At 40.3% G+C, this 15249-nt stretch overlaps 2 protein-coding genes across 2 annotated transcripts in view; both read right to left on the bottom strand.

Moving 5' to 3' along the window:
• The window catches only part of CHRM3 (cholinergic receptor muscarinic 3), a 309565-nt gene extending 297274 nt beyond the window's left edge, over positions 1-12291 (bottom strand). Inside the window, exon 1 of the mRNA XM_070734014.1 lies at positions 11840-12291. The gene's annotated coding sequence lies outside the window, so the exon portion shown is untranslated. The remainder of the gene's footprint in view (positions 1-11839) is intronic.
• Positions 1-15249, bottom strand: part of FMN2 (formin 2) — a 624734-nt gene that overhangs the window by 562186 nt on the left and 47299 nt on the right. The gene's annotated exons all lie outside the window — the stretch shown is intronic.

The following is a 15249-nucleotide window of genomic DNA, read 5'->3' as shown; positions in this document are numbered from 1 at the left end:
TAATAATAATAATAATAATAATAATAATAATAATAATAATAATAATAACGATGACAACAACAACAACAACAATAATAATTTATTAGATTTGTATGCCGCCCCTCTCTGAGGACTCGGAGGGATTGCCATAGGTTTGCCACAAGAGTAGTTGATTGGGAGGGGATAGCATGCATACATTATTCTTTTAGTTGTACTCTCTCTTACCCTCTCTCCGATACACACCTACCTATTTTGAAATAATTTGTTCTCCAATAAAAACAAAAGTCCTGAGGCAGACAATAAAAATGTCAGGCCTCTGCAAATCAGGCCTTATTTGATTCAGACTAGGGATTTGAAAATTTAATTCAATTTATGTTTGTGATCCAATGATATACCGATTCAAGCTGCTTAATATTTTTAAAAAGTCTGTAGGCTATAATGGGAAACACTTAAATGTTTGTGGATGCATCATTTTTAGCAGAATGGGATGAAAATAGCAGGAATATTCTTCGGAGAGGGGCGGCATACAAATCTAATAAAACTTAAAACTTAAACTTAATATTAGAATCTTTAGAGGACATTAACCTTGCCACATTTGATTTGGATATTATAGAGAGGTTCACCACAATTAAACTTCAAAATATTCTCCCTGTATTTCTTACAGAAGAATATCGTACGCAAAAATAGCATGTATGAAGGAAGGACAGCATTGCAATCTTCCAATTTTCCAGAAAACCAGGAAACTACTGAATCAAAGCAAAAAGAATAATCCTCATTAATTAAAAACACTATAAAATTATCAGCTTATTTTTTATTTACTTGTTACATTTTCAGGTTTGACGTAATGCCAGACTTGTGCTTGTGACTTGTGCTTGTGAGGAACTGCAATTCCGCTGCTCCCATCACCAGGCATTGTGAAGTATCAAAATGATTGGCAACTTGACCTCTCCAAGAAAATAAATCTGGTTTCAATAGGGGACCAGGCTGGGCAAGCTTTATTAACAAATTTTAGGACTTGGTTGTACAATGGGGGAGAGTTTTGCATTGACTTTTTCAGATGGGTGAATTAAAGTACTTTACATCATATACTTAACTGACAGAAAAACATATGAGTACAAATTGTCCTCATTCTCATTCTACCACAACAGCCAGTTAGCAAAGAATACAAAGCTTTCAAGTTTGGGGGGGGGGGAGAAAATAGATCTTTACTAAGTAATAGATCCCTACTAAGGAAAGGGATTGGGGAATTCTCCTATTTCATTTCCCTTACCTGCTAAGCATACAGCTGCTTAAATGATAACGTAAGTTGCCCAACTAACAGGTGGTAGGAGATGAGATGAAGTGAAACATGACCATTCCAGTGCTTCTTACAGACCATCCCTCTTTATACCTGTTGTTAGTAGGGCTATATCTAGCACTCTTTTTCTTCTTTCCTTCCTGGTTTAAATCAAGTTTAGGTGCCGCACAGGACAGCTCTTTTTTCAAAGGCGCACCAAACCTGGGTCTGAAAACTAGATCTGATGCACCAAACCTATGAGATACCTGCATAAACTCTGAAACAAAAGTCTTGGTGGAAGCTGATCCAAGCCAATGTGGCAATGAGGGTAGTCTCCAGTGACCTAAGTATGAGAGGTGATTCTGCAACAATTAAAGTAGCCCACAGGAAACAAGCAGATCCCAGTCTGACATACCAGCAGTAAAAACCTCAGCAATGTTAGCTCACGTTTACATTGGAAGAAATCAGTATTACTGTTACCATAGTTCCCTCTAAGCTGAGCAGTGAGCAATCGCTCACTTAAAAATCATCATCAACTCAGAGTTTTCCAAACCTGCCCAGAAGCCGAGAGGGAAATTTTATTATTATTTCTGTGTCGCCCAGTCCCGAAGGGACTGCGGCTCAGACACTATACTTTTCCGCCCACCCAAAAAAATTTTAGAGAGAACACTGACTGTTACTACAGAACATCATCAGTGTTAGAATGGGTAAGATTTGCTTCCGGTTTATATATACAGTAGTAGCTTGTTCTGCCACTATTGGTGTGGGTTGTGCTTCCACCTTGACAGCTCCTTCATGAGAGCATTAAGCAATTCTATTGTTTAACTTATAAGGAAGTACCAAGGAGAAAACCACATCTCTACCAATACTGGAAAAGCAAACTAACTAGTGTATATAAACGGGAAGCAAACCTTACACTTACTAGCACTGATGACGTTATCTAGTGAGATCATGAAACACCTGCAAACAACCAACTTCGGAGAAATTCAGGAACTCCACAATTCAACCTTGAGCTAATGTATATTGTTTTCTATTAGCAAGGTATTATAATGGAGAGCAAGAGGGTCACTTGAACAGGGGTGAATGGCATTCATTGTCTTTATCATCACCGCTTTTCTACCATTCTTACAAGCAGTAAGGATTTGAGCCAATATCTGTACTGGCATTTACTCATTGCCTAAAGATTTAAACCTACCCTAATCATACATAAATTAAATATAAGGGTTGGCATAAGAGTGTGGATTAAATTGGTCAGTCATGGGCCTATATTCATTAGTCATGAGCCTATATTTTACTCCAATTTAAAGCTCTAGTACTTTTAATAGAAAGTCTGAAATTATGGTTTGTGGTTATCACCTTAAGGAACTGAAACCCAAGAAAGAAAGAAAAAAGCAGAATTTGCCTTGCCACCACATGAGAGCTCCAATAAACTGAGTTAAGTGGGGTTATAGACCCCACCACTCTACTCCACTCTCTCACCACTCTCTCATTCAACACTCTTAGAAATAAGTTGCTTATTGTTTGCAATAACCCAGAAGCAGCACAAAAGCCTTTCAATCTATCTTCAGAAGACAGCAAACAACTTGAAGCATCCTAGCTGCTTCATGAAATAGTGGGCTCTCCTCCACTGGAGGCTGGATGACCATGGTAGAGGTGCTCTTAAAGATCCTGCATCGAACAGATAGCTGAACCAGATAACCTCTAAGCTTGCTTCCAATGCTATCAATCAATTATTTGTATTGAAGAGTTGTCTCTACTTCAGTTCATGAATCTGTTTCAGTTACACGGTTTTATCAAAGCTTTGTCAATTCAAAACTTCTCTTCAAAGACTTGCATAGCCCTTAAAAATATTTTATATTATATGGAAATGGTTTGTGCCATTTTAAAATCACACATAAGAGTCTGTATGTTCACTTCATATCATGCATATGAATACTGCGGAGAATTCATTTTAAATTATGTTTCAGGAGAGAGGATTAATTCTGATTTCACTAAGGTAACTAGCAAAACATCCCGTATCAGTTTTGATGTTATTATTAAAGGCACAAGGCGCAACAATTAGGAAAGAAAAATCCAGATAAAGAAAATCGAATATCAATACCTAATTATGGCATAACAAAATGCAGTCACCATTTATCTCTTGACTTTGTGATAACACTGCTTGATTGGTCCAGTTTCACTTCGGCATTCTGAAAAGCCTATTGTTACAAATGTAAAGCCTTCTGAATGATAATTTCCCATGGTGTTTATAACTTGTGAAGTGGTAGCCCAGCATATTTAAAGTCTGTTCCTTAAGCAACTAATTTGGTCATTAGGTCAGTATCCAAAGTAAGACCTGGGTTTAAACATTGTATCTTTCATTCCTTTAGTTGCAGGAAAATTTATGTAATTTCCTTTTTATTCATTTGGCAATATTTCAGCTGATAAAAATACAATTAACTCAAATAGAGGAGATGCTACAAGAGGGCTTGATAGAGTCTCTCCACCAGGACAAAAGGAACCAAGTCCAGTGGATGAACATGATAGCCAGAACCAAGGAATTTTGAAGATGAAATTGTTTCAGCAGAAGATATTTGATTCCTGAGTTCATGTTCTGTATTATCTGGATGATGGATTGCTGGCATAAAATACTGGCTACACCTCAAAAAGACCAGGAATAATATATCTGCCCAAAGTTATGTTGATCAGAAGGTCTTCACAATTAATCCTCTAAGAACTAGAATCAGAAATTAAAAATTGTAAGGACTTGTACATTGCAAGAGTAAACAACAGAACAACTAAACTAAGACTAATATAAATCATTCAGTGAAAAATTAGAAACGGCACTGATTTGGAGTTATGTTGTGTGTATTCTAAAAACATGCAAAGTTGGCATGCTTTACTTGTCTGCTTCACTTCATACAACATACATAAAATTTCTGCCAAACTAACTATCAAGGCTTATCCATATTGACCAGTGGCATCAAGTCAAAGGAAGGAGCTGTTATATGGAAAGCATCTTCAAGACAGAGGGTTATTTCCAGTGTTAGGTTCCTACCGGTATCGTCCATTCTGCCATTCCGGTAGTGGCCCTCCCATTGCGTAATTTGTGTATGACAGCTCCGATACTGAATTTGCCAGACCATCCCATGTGCCATTGTTCTTTCTGAATTATTTACCCTTTTTTGTTTTCTGTGCCTGAGTGGAAGCAAAATCTCATGAGGGGACGCTCCCATGCTCAAGTTTCAGAAATTTTTTGCTTCTGCGTATGCAGCAAAAATTGCCAAAATTGCATGCCTCATGAGATTTTGCTTCTGCGCATGTGAAGGAAGTGAAATTCAAAAGAGGACACATGCATGTGTGTGTGGGAATACATGGCGATGTGCACACAGTGCACTGGTATCAAGGTAAGAAGAGCCCACATTTGGTTATTTCATAATTCTGCTTCAATGGAATGTGTTGCTCAAGCCTATTCTCTATCAGAAATAAGAATGACTAAAATATGGAAGAGAATAAATTGTGTCCTTATCTTCAAAAAAAGCAGGTTGTGGATGAGAAAAATTACCAAGGGAAAAACAAATTTATCTGACATAAAATATCTGTGAAGATTTTAGGAGAGAAATAAAGAAAAATTATCTATGAGGGTCGCCCAGAAAGTAATGCACCACATTTTTTTTCTCAGCCTACAGTAATGGTACGAATGCAAAGCTTTAGATATACATTATTTGAATTGTCAGGAGTGTGTGTGTAAATTTTTCATTTCTTCAGACAGATAGCGTAGCTGCAGCAGTGTTCTGAAATGGCTCTGTAAGTGATGTACGTTACAAGCAGTGTGTCGTCATTGAATTTCTCTCTGCGAAGAAAGAAACTGTTGGGAACATTCACAAACATTTGTGTACAGTTTATGGAGAATTTGCAGTCGACAGAAGTACAGTTAGTCACTGGACACAGAGGGTGAGGCCATTAGAGGTGATTTGCACAGTGCAGAAATGGCTTCGTGACCAGAACAAGGAGTGATACTGACAGGGCATACATGCCCTTGTGTCTCGCTGGAGGAAGGCCATAGAACAGGATGGAGATTACATGGAAAAATAGGGAGTATAGAAGAAACATCATTCATCATTCTTCTAAGTTTCATTGTGTTCAATAAATAATTGTTGAAGAAAAAAATGTGATGCATTACTTTCTGGGCGACCCTCGTACAAATATTATTAATAATTCATCTTGAATTTTCCAAAACCAAGACTTATCAGATGAATACATGCTTTGTTCATATAACTTGGGTAGTAATATCTGTGGTGCTCTCTGAGCCTATTTTCTTGCAGACATTTTGTTACCCAACTAGGTAACACTTTCAGTGCTTTGAATCTCAGTTCCCTGCTGAATACTGAAACTGTTACATAGCAAGATAATGAATTGTCTGTAAGAAAAAAACGAAGCCCAAGGGGCACCTACGGTTCAACCCTGAAGTACATATATTCTCTTCTACGTTTAACTTGAGTAGATTGTGAGAGAACACATTAAGTGTAGCATGTTTTAGTTCAAAAGCACACATTGCAATTAGGAAAGCAAGTTAAATATAGGTGAGTTAGATTGCTGTTAGATTACTCTAGCTGAGCTGAACACTTTGTTGAAGGAATATTTATCCATGGTTTTTTATCACACTGGAATGAGATATCAAATGGAGAACTAGATTGTTTGGTCCTGGGACCTACTATCAACATCTTTTTTAATGGTTTAAGTAAAAAGGTAAATTTAGGTAAATTAGGAAAAGGTAAATTCAATTTAAATTTATGGAAGATACAAAATTCGGTAGGTAGAAAGTAAATACAAAAAAAATAGTCTTGGACTGAAAATAACAAAATGAATTTTGAGAGAAAAAAAGATTTTTTAAAAAAATAATAATTTCATTTAGAAAAGAAAAAATCAAATATTTAGAAGAATGGAGGATATATGGAGTATCTGTGTATGGAGGTCTATGTATGTATTTTTAGAGCAAAGAGGTCTAGAATTCAACAATGCACACAGATATTTCCAGCTGTAAATAGATAAAGAAAACTCCTTCTTTGGTGACTTCAAGTAGTCATCTAGATTCTGGTAAACCTAGTCACAAACTGACTAGAAATCAGCAGGATGCGTGGTCAGTGTTCCCTCTATTTTTTTTTTTGGGGGGGGGGGCGCGAAAAGTATAGTGTCTGAGCGGCAGTCCCTTTGGGACTGGGTGGCACAAAAATAACAAATAAATAAACAAACAAACAAATAAATAAATAAACAAATAAAAAACCCACCCTGTTTTGCCTCAGAGAATTTCAAAATAAAATACTGTAATGTGTGTCTATAACAGTGAGCTCATAATAGGGCAACTCTATCAATATCAAAATGCCACTTAAATAGTTGAGCTAGTTTCAAACTAGATTTTGATTTTCTTTCTCTCTTCCTTACTCCTATTCTTTTTCTTTTTCTTTTCCTTCCTCTCTTTTTTTATCTGTTTCTCTCTCTTCCTCTCTTCCTCTCTCTCTCCTTCCCTCTCACTCTTTCCCTCTTGGCTTCTGGGCAGGTTTGGAAAACTCTGAGTTGATGATGATTTTTAAGTAAGCGATTGCTCACTGCTCAGCTTAGAGGGAACTATGTGCGTGGTGCTGAAAAGGCAAATGTAAACTGAAGTTCACTGGTGGAATTTAATTCTATGGGCTTGGTGGGCATGGCAGGGGAAGGTTACTGCACTCCAGGGGAAGGTTACTGCAAAATCTCAACTAAGACTCGGGAGGCAAATAATAGATGGGGCAGGGCCAGTTAGAGGGGGTATTTACTGGTTCTCTGAACTGCTCAAATTTCTGCTGCTGGTTCTCCAGAACTCGTCAGAACCTGCTGAAATCCATCTCTCCTTAGGTGTCTAAACAGTTAAAATTTCCAAATCACAGAGAATTAATCTTGCATACAGAATCTGATATCACCTTAAATAAAGAGACTGGAGCATCCCATTTTCAGAAAGATCCAAGAAATCAAGTTAGTTCAGAAAAGTTAGAAATTAGAGTGTTAGGCTAGAAAAAAAATAAGATAATTTGATATTTCTAGACTTCAGAAAAAGCAACTGAGATGGAATGTGACCGAATTCTTTAAATGTCTGAATAGGTGGTAAATATCTGTTTTATTATGTTTCAGACTACTGAATATTAAATGGGGTGGGGGGAGTTAAATGATGGAAGGTTGATTCCAACCATTGAAGGGCTCCTTATAACTAGCACTCCAGGTGCACTCCGGAATGCATGGGTGCGCATGCATCCGACATGTGTGGGTGCACATACTGGTGCAAGAATCGGCTTCTGCACATACACAAGAAGCAAAATCTCATGTGAGGACACTTGTGTGCATGTCATTTCGCTGATTTTGGGTGATTTCTTTGCTTCCACGCATGCACAGAAGCAAAAAAATTGCAAAAATTGGTGAACTCTCCAATGTGTGAGCATCCTCACGTGACATTTTACTTCCTGTGCATGTGCAGAAGCTGAATCTTGCATGGATGCATGTGTGCATGTGTCGGGGATGCGGAAATGTGTGCACATCTCCATTTTTCCTATGGAGACAGCGTATTGGACTGTCCATCCTCCAACCCAATACTGATTCCAACTGAATGGTAAATAAATAAATAAACAAATAAACAAACAAACAAACAAACAAATAAATAAATAACCAACCAACCAACCAACCAACCAACCAACCAACCAACCAACCAACCAACCAACCAGCAATTTAGTAACAGAACCAATTCTTGATGGAAAAGATGAGCTTCTCTTCATCACAAACTCAAGCAGAGATGGTTAACTGCCTGTTAGCTTCTTCCAACTCTATCTAGAACTGTAACTATAACTTACCTTCGGTTAAAAATAATCCATCCTCAAATGTATAGTTTCCAAATCCTTTTCTTAAAAACAACTGTGTTAAACACAAATAGTGGGTGGAGATAACACAGGCTAATGTGCTAGTATAAATATTATATTTTGGGAAAAGATAGATGGGCTAATGCTATACAATAAGGGAGTTGAATGAAAATAGGCAAGGTCTTATAGAATAGGCAGTTTTGTTTGAAACAATTTGATACATCTAAAAAGGCAAATATCCATGTACACTAATAGCTATTTATAGTTACTGACTTCTTTATTGCCCAGGATTAGCAGCAAATGTTATTCTTCACACTAAAATAATTTTCCAGCCAATACCAAATTCTATAACTGTTACGGATGATGCTCTAGGAACTATTACAAAACATTACTACTCGCATCAGTATAGTGTACAAAATAAACATTTTTGCCAAATAGAATCAGGCTATCATAAATTATATTTCATGTAATTTCAAGAAAAATACAACACTGAGATTTTCAAGAACAGCCAGCTAAGCAAATTTCAGCAACTAAGAAACCTCCCAACATTCAAGTGTGTGTAAAACTAATATATAAAATAATTCCAAAAGATTCAATTATTTTTTGCTATTTAGTGTTAAACTAGTAGATGAAAATAACCCTTTCCTATTGCTCTATCCAATTTAAAGGGAAAATAAGTCTTCTTATTCAAATAGGCATAAGGAGAGCCTAAGATTTGAAGCTCTAAAGCAATAACTTTATACCCCTACTTATTATCCATTTTACTCTTTGAGCTTTTAATGGGATAAAATAGAATAAAATATTGAACAGGTAGAAAAGCTGCACTACAGGCTATGTGAATCAGTTTAACCTTTTAAGTTACTACTAGGAACAGCTAGCACGAAAGAGAGCTTTTTCCCCCTCATGTCATATAACTGGCCAAAAGGAGTGAGATAATATCTTGTGTTCTAGCTCTATTACAAACCATTTTAAACAAACCAAACACTATGTCTGATTAAATACCCAGATGCAAACAAAATCAGACTGCAGTCACTTTAACATTTCAAACTGAAGAACACAGTGAAATTCCACTATAACTTTCAAAGCAAGTTTTTTTAAAAATTAAAAAACAAAAACAACTGAAAGTATTCATAAGCTGCAGCAACATGTTTATTTAAAAAAAATAGACACATTTACAGATATAATTTCAACCAACTGTTGTACTTAGGACTTCATTATCTTTGGAGAGTTCAAATGTCTTTTTATGGAGAAATTTAAAATGAGATCAAAGTTAATTCTTCTCCTAAAAAGTATTTGGATGACATAGGACGACATAAATAACCTGACATAGGAAGATATATATTTCTGTACATATTTGGAATCATGTGCTATAGAAATATAAGCATGTAATGTAATATGAGTATAATTATTTTGCAAGTAACTTACTCTTTAAAATATTTCCAGCAGAAATATATAATTTACTGCATCTACCCTAGAAATTCTGATCCTAAAAATCTTTCAGTCTAAATTAAATGGAAAAATATAAACAGTGTATTGCACTTGTTCATGGTTACCTTAACAATGGTTTTGCCCCAAAAAAATCCTGTCCCAACAATTGCACAAAAAACCAGTGCAGATAGAATTTACACATCATTCTAAGTGAAAATGTGGTTGAGCAGCTTGAGGGTCAGTATTATGCACAAGTAGCCACTGAGCCACAGGGTATGGAATCTGTTACCAAAGAAGGGGTTCTGAATTAAGTAACAACGATGAATATCAATCTAGACAAAAAATACGAGTTTAGGAAAGTGCAAGTGATAAACAGATAACAAAGTCTGCTAGAACCCCACATTGTTGCAATGTTATTTCAGTCCAAGAGTAACAAATAAAAATTGACTAAGAATTTCAAGTTTTACATGCTCAAAATCAACATATTAAAATGGACATAATAAGGATATTTATACTTATTATATATTTATACTATATATTTGTAAAGAAGCCAGCACATACAATTCTCATAGTTTCCAGAGCATATACCTGTTCCAATGTATTGGGAGGGGGGAAGGGAGGGAGAAAGGCAGAAAGAAGGGGGAGGCAGAGGAATAATTAAAATGTTTATAAAGTGGCTTGCAAGTCTACAAAAAAAATTGCCTTGATAAATTTGTTAGTCTTTATAGCACCACTGAATCTTGATTGGCAACTATGGTAAGACTCTTCTCATGTAGGCAGAAGACACACACACACACACACACGCACACACAAACACACACACACACATACAAACACACAAACACACACACACATATATTCAGTGCCAGTCAAGACTGTGTTTGTATGTGTGTGTGTGTTTAACATATTTTGCTGATAATAAAAAGGAAGGGAGACTAGTATAGATTATTATGCTCTCATCAGCTAGTTATATATGCCTGTCTCTGTGTGTATGTATGCACACACACACACATACACATACCAGTGACATCTATTGCAAGGAGTGATTTGAACTGAGGGCTTCCTTATGTGGAGCTCAGCCTCCTTAGAGATATATTATCTTGTCCTTTGAAAATGAATCCAGATTTGGGGATGGGGGGGGGGAAATCATCATTGTTCATTTGAAGTCCACCAATGAATCCATCCTGTCTCTGACTCAGTAAAAGGAGATCCATTTTCACTCCTTTCTTTCTGCCCCCCCTCTACCTGTTTTGAGAGTCATTACGGACACTGCATACCAATTCTCAAGGAGGGTACATCTCAGGTAAGGCAACTTTGCAAAGATGTATCAGGCAAAAATCCATTTGGTCCTTAAAGCACACCTGATCCACTCAAAAAAACGAGACGGGTCTATCCTTAGCAACTAATTTAAACGAGCCATTAAGCCAGGTTTTTCTGGGTGGGAGGACAGCGGCGGTAAACAGGTAAGCACAGTTTACCTGTACGGTATTTTTGCACAGCAAGTCAAACACAGAAAGGTTCTTTCCAACGTGGCGTAAGGTGATTTATCAGTACTGTATTGGCAAGTGTTCGAAACTGAAAAATGGTAAGCATTTTAGAATAATGGACGGGGAGGGAACGTTTAAGGAATCAAACTATTAGTTTTATTCCTACTAAAAATGTGATTTTTTTGGGGGGGGGCGTCGGGGCAGTAAATCCAACCCCGAGGTTAAACTAGGCTCTTTAAAACCATAATCCTGGCGATCGCCCTGGAAGGAAAAAACAGCCGTTTCGACGATTCCATTCACACCTGGATAAACCGAAGCAGCAAGGCAGATAAACCCGGGACGGATAGTCACAACGCCGGCAAACCGACCCCGAGTAAGAGTTTGCCCCTAAGGAAACCCCAAGGATTCCCGAGCTAATCCGGCGAAAAACGCGCCGGCACTCCCAGAAGCGAGCTGGGTTTTTTAGGGGGGGGGGACCTGGACTTTTAACGACGCGCGCTCCGAGCGGGGCCGTTCCAGCTGTCCTTTTCTTTCCCCGGCTTTCGGGAACTCTCGGGCTTCGGAGCGCAGGCTTCTCCCGCTCTGGGGTCGACTTTTCAAAAGTCGTCTCCGCCGAGCCGCTCAGTCCGGCGCGGTCCCCCCCCCCCCCCCTCAAGAAGTGATTCTCCTCAGAAACTTTGGGAGCCCAAACCGGGGATCGCGAGCTAGGCGGGGCGCGTCAAAAACCTCGCGCCAAAATTTTACTCCCCCCCCCCCCCCCGATACGAGACGGTTGTTTTCTTTTTAAGACGACGAGATGGAAACGCTCTTACCTGGTTGGGTGGCTGGGCGGGCTGAGCCGGGGCGCGCGCCCTTCCAGGTGGTAGGCGACAAGGCGTTGCCAAAAAAAAAAAAAAAGGCTGAGGCGAAGGAAGGAGGACGATATCCCCCCCCCCCCTTCCCTCACCTCAGGCGAGGCGCCCGGGTTCAGGGGCTCCCTCAGCTTTCCAAAGCGCGCGCGCTAATCGCCTCCGGCAGCTGGACACGGGCTTGCACCTGTGTGAGAGATAGAGGCTTCCTCAGCTTCGCTCTCTTTTTCTCTCCCTTTTCTTCTTCGTCCAGTCAGAGCGGAAACAAGCTGAAGAGTCCGGTCTCCCTTCTTCTTCTCCTTCTCTCTCCCTTCCCGCCCCTGAGGCCACGTCTCCGCGCTCCCTGCCTAGTGCCGGAATGTCCGAGCCGTCGTTTGGGAACCGCATTCACCTCGGCCTCTCCGCCCCCTTCAGCCGCACGCCAGGAGCGGGCACTTCCCAAACGCCCCGCTCATTGGCCGGCCCGACGCTGACTTCACTCCAGCCGCTCGCACCCGCCTGGTGGATTTTCCTCGGCGAGCTTTTTTTATTATTATTCTAAGGGGCGCCCGCTTGTGCTGCCCGGAGCGCCTCGGGCGGCCGCTACCGTCTCTGAATAGCCTCGTTGGGTTTTTTCCTCTTCTGCGCGGTGCTGAAGATGACGGAAAAACGGGCAGCTGGCTGCTAATCCCCACTGAGAACCGTTTAGGCTGGGCAGGGTGAACATGTGACGTAAAAGCCCGATGACAGCCGTGGCATAATCGGAGGGGCGCATGTGGCAATTGGCGGAGGACGCCAGGCGCTTCCACACGGCCGTCTTTTCTTGTCCCCGATCTGAGCAGAAAATAATTCGAGACTGAGGAAAAAGGCGATCAATATCGACAGGGAGACGTCCGGTTGACTAACCGAGGCTGCAAAGAACATCACGGATGCCTTGCGTTTAGCCGTCCCTCACTTTTATTCCAGCCCCAAAAGTCCTTTCAGAAGAGAAAATAAATAAATAGCCTGCCCCTCCCTACTTGATGTTTTGATGAAAATGAAGTTTTGTGTGTATTTGTGTGATGACAAAATAAACTAAACTAAATGTCAACTGCTCCAAACTAGACTGCAAAACATAGGACTTCAGCAATAGAGTAATTAACACCTGGAATGCACTACCTGACTCTATGGTTTCTACTCCTAACCCCAAAACCTTTCCCCTTAGACCAGTGATGGCAAATCTTTTTTCCCCTTGGGTGCCGGAAGATCGTTGGTGTGCACTATAGCACACGCACGAATGCCCACACCTATAAGTCAATGCCCAAGGAGGACAAAAACAGCTTCTCTCGCCCCTCCAGAGGCCCTCTGCAGGCCGGAAACGGCTTGCTTCCCAACTTCTGGTGGGCCCAATAGGTTCCTGTTTCTCCCTCCCCAGGCTCCAAAGGCTTCCCTGGAGCCATGGGAGGGTAAAAATGCCCTCCCCCATTCCTCCAGAGCAGGGGTGGGCAATTAATTTTGCCATGGGGCCACATGAGAAATTGGGATAGTTTTAGAGGGCTGGACTAATATAATTAACTCAGTTCTACCCAATACTGTAAAGACCCAGACCCTGGCCAGACCCACTCTACAAACCCCTAATTGTTTGCTTTACAGCCACATGGTGCACCACAGTCACTGCGCTGGAGTGGTTGCATGGTTTCTGTGCTCAGACGCTCTCAGTAGGAGGTTGGGGTCTGCTCCAGTGTGAGAATGAAAGAGCTCACCACGTCTGCCGGGACTCCTCCGGTTCCTGCTTTCCTCATGAATCATCAGGAACCGGAGGAGTCCTGGCAGACGTGGTGAGCTCTTTCATTCTCACACTGGAGCAGACCCCAACCTCCACGGGCCGGTCAAAGATAGTGGGCGGGCCGGTCACAGACAGTGGGTGGGCCCTTGCCCAGGTCTGCTCCAGAGGCTCTCTGCAACCCAAAAGAACCCTCCGAGAGCCTCTGTGCCAGCCAAAAATCAGCGGGCCAGCATACACATGCATGTTGCAGCTGAGCAACAGCTCGCGTGCCACCTGTGGCACCCATACTATAGGTTCGCCATCACTGCCTTAGACTATCTGCAATTGACCTCTCCCCCTTTATAAGAGGTCTGTAGGGGGCATGCATAAGCGCACCATTGTCCCTACCGTCCCTGTCCTATTGTCTTCTATCATTACTTTTTATTGTTACTTATCTAATGTTTTATTTGTACAAATTACCATCCTATAACTGTTTGACAACTGAATAAATAAAATAAATAAATAATAAATCTGAACAGTAGTTGTGGAGTGGAAGGCTTCAGTGGAAAGCCACCTTTCGTCATGCATTTTATTTATTTTTATTTATTTTAAATGTTTTTATTGAATATATACATTAAAAACAGGGTACAGAAAGGGAAAGGGAATATATATAATATACATTCTAACATTTATAATTTTCTTATATAGTATACGTAGGTAGGGAAGGAGAAAAAAGAAAAGGGAGGGGGTTGGGGAAGAAGGGAAAGAGATGTAAAGGGAAGAGGGATAGGAAATTGGAACAGAAGAGGAGTAGTAAGAAGAGTGTATAGGGCCAGCGTTAAAGCTGGGGCTTTCATGCTTTGCGGCCTTTGTTTTAAGCACATAGATGGTGTAGATTTCATCATGCATTTTAAAAGGCCCTTGTCATAAAGTTGTGATGATGAAACGGGACTATGCTGTCTGGTTTTTTGCATGATGCTTTCCCCAACAGTTGTGACCATGATTGCACGTGGTTGTGGTGACTGGAAATAACATTCTAAGCAGTGCCTTTAGGATACAACCAGACAGTTGTGTTGATATGTTCTCTTCTAGCCCTTGAGCCAGCAGAAAATAATGCTGGGTATAATTGCACTGCCATGACTGTCAAGTCCAATTCTGCTTCAGCAATGAGGCTGGCGGGTGGTGCTGTCTTTATAGTTTTAATGTGAGATAAGTTACAGAAAATAGTTGAGGGATTCACCTGGTTTTGTTTACCCTCCCATCAAACATCATTTATTGGCAGGAAAAATGACCAATTGGTCTCCTTAATAGGTCATGGAGTAGGGATGGGCATAAGCCAGTGCCTGGTACAGAGAATTTAGTCAACCATAAATTTGCCTGAGCGATAAGCTTTTTCTAAACATGGCTCTAGTGGGTGGGCTCTAGCACTGATGATGTTGCTTAGTTTGGTCATAAAACACCTGCAAGAAAACCATCAAGCTCAGCATCAAGGATATCAAAGAAAGAAAGATTCCACCTTAATGGTATGGGGCCAAGCTACTTGAAGAACCATCTCACCTCAATGGCATCGATGCATCCTATTCACTCAGAATAATGGATGGACCTTGTTGGCTAAGGAATTTTGGTTGGTGGGGTCCAAGAGAAGAGAGCT

Source organism: Erythrolamprus reginae, chromosome 1 (genome assembly GCF_031021105.1).
Source record: "Erythrolamprus reginae isolate rEryReg1 chromosome 1, rEryReg1.hap1, whole genome shotgun sequence".
In the NCBI taxonomy this organism is placed as follows: domain Eukaryota; kingdom Metazoa; phylum Chordata; class Lepidosauria; order Squamata; family Dipsadidae; genus Erythrolamprus; species Erythrolamprus reginae.
Note: the sequence above shows the minus strand (reverse complement) of the source record. Positions and strands in the feature narration are given on the sequence as shown.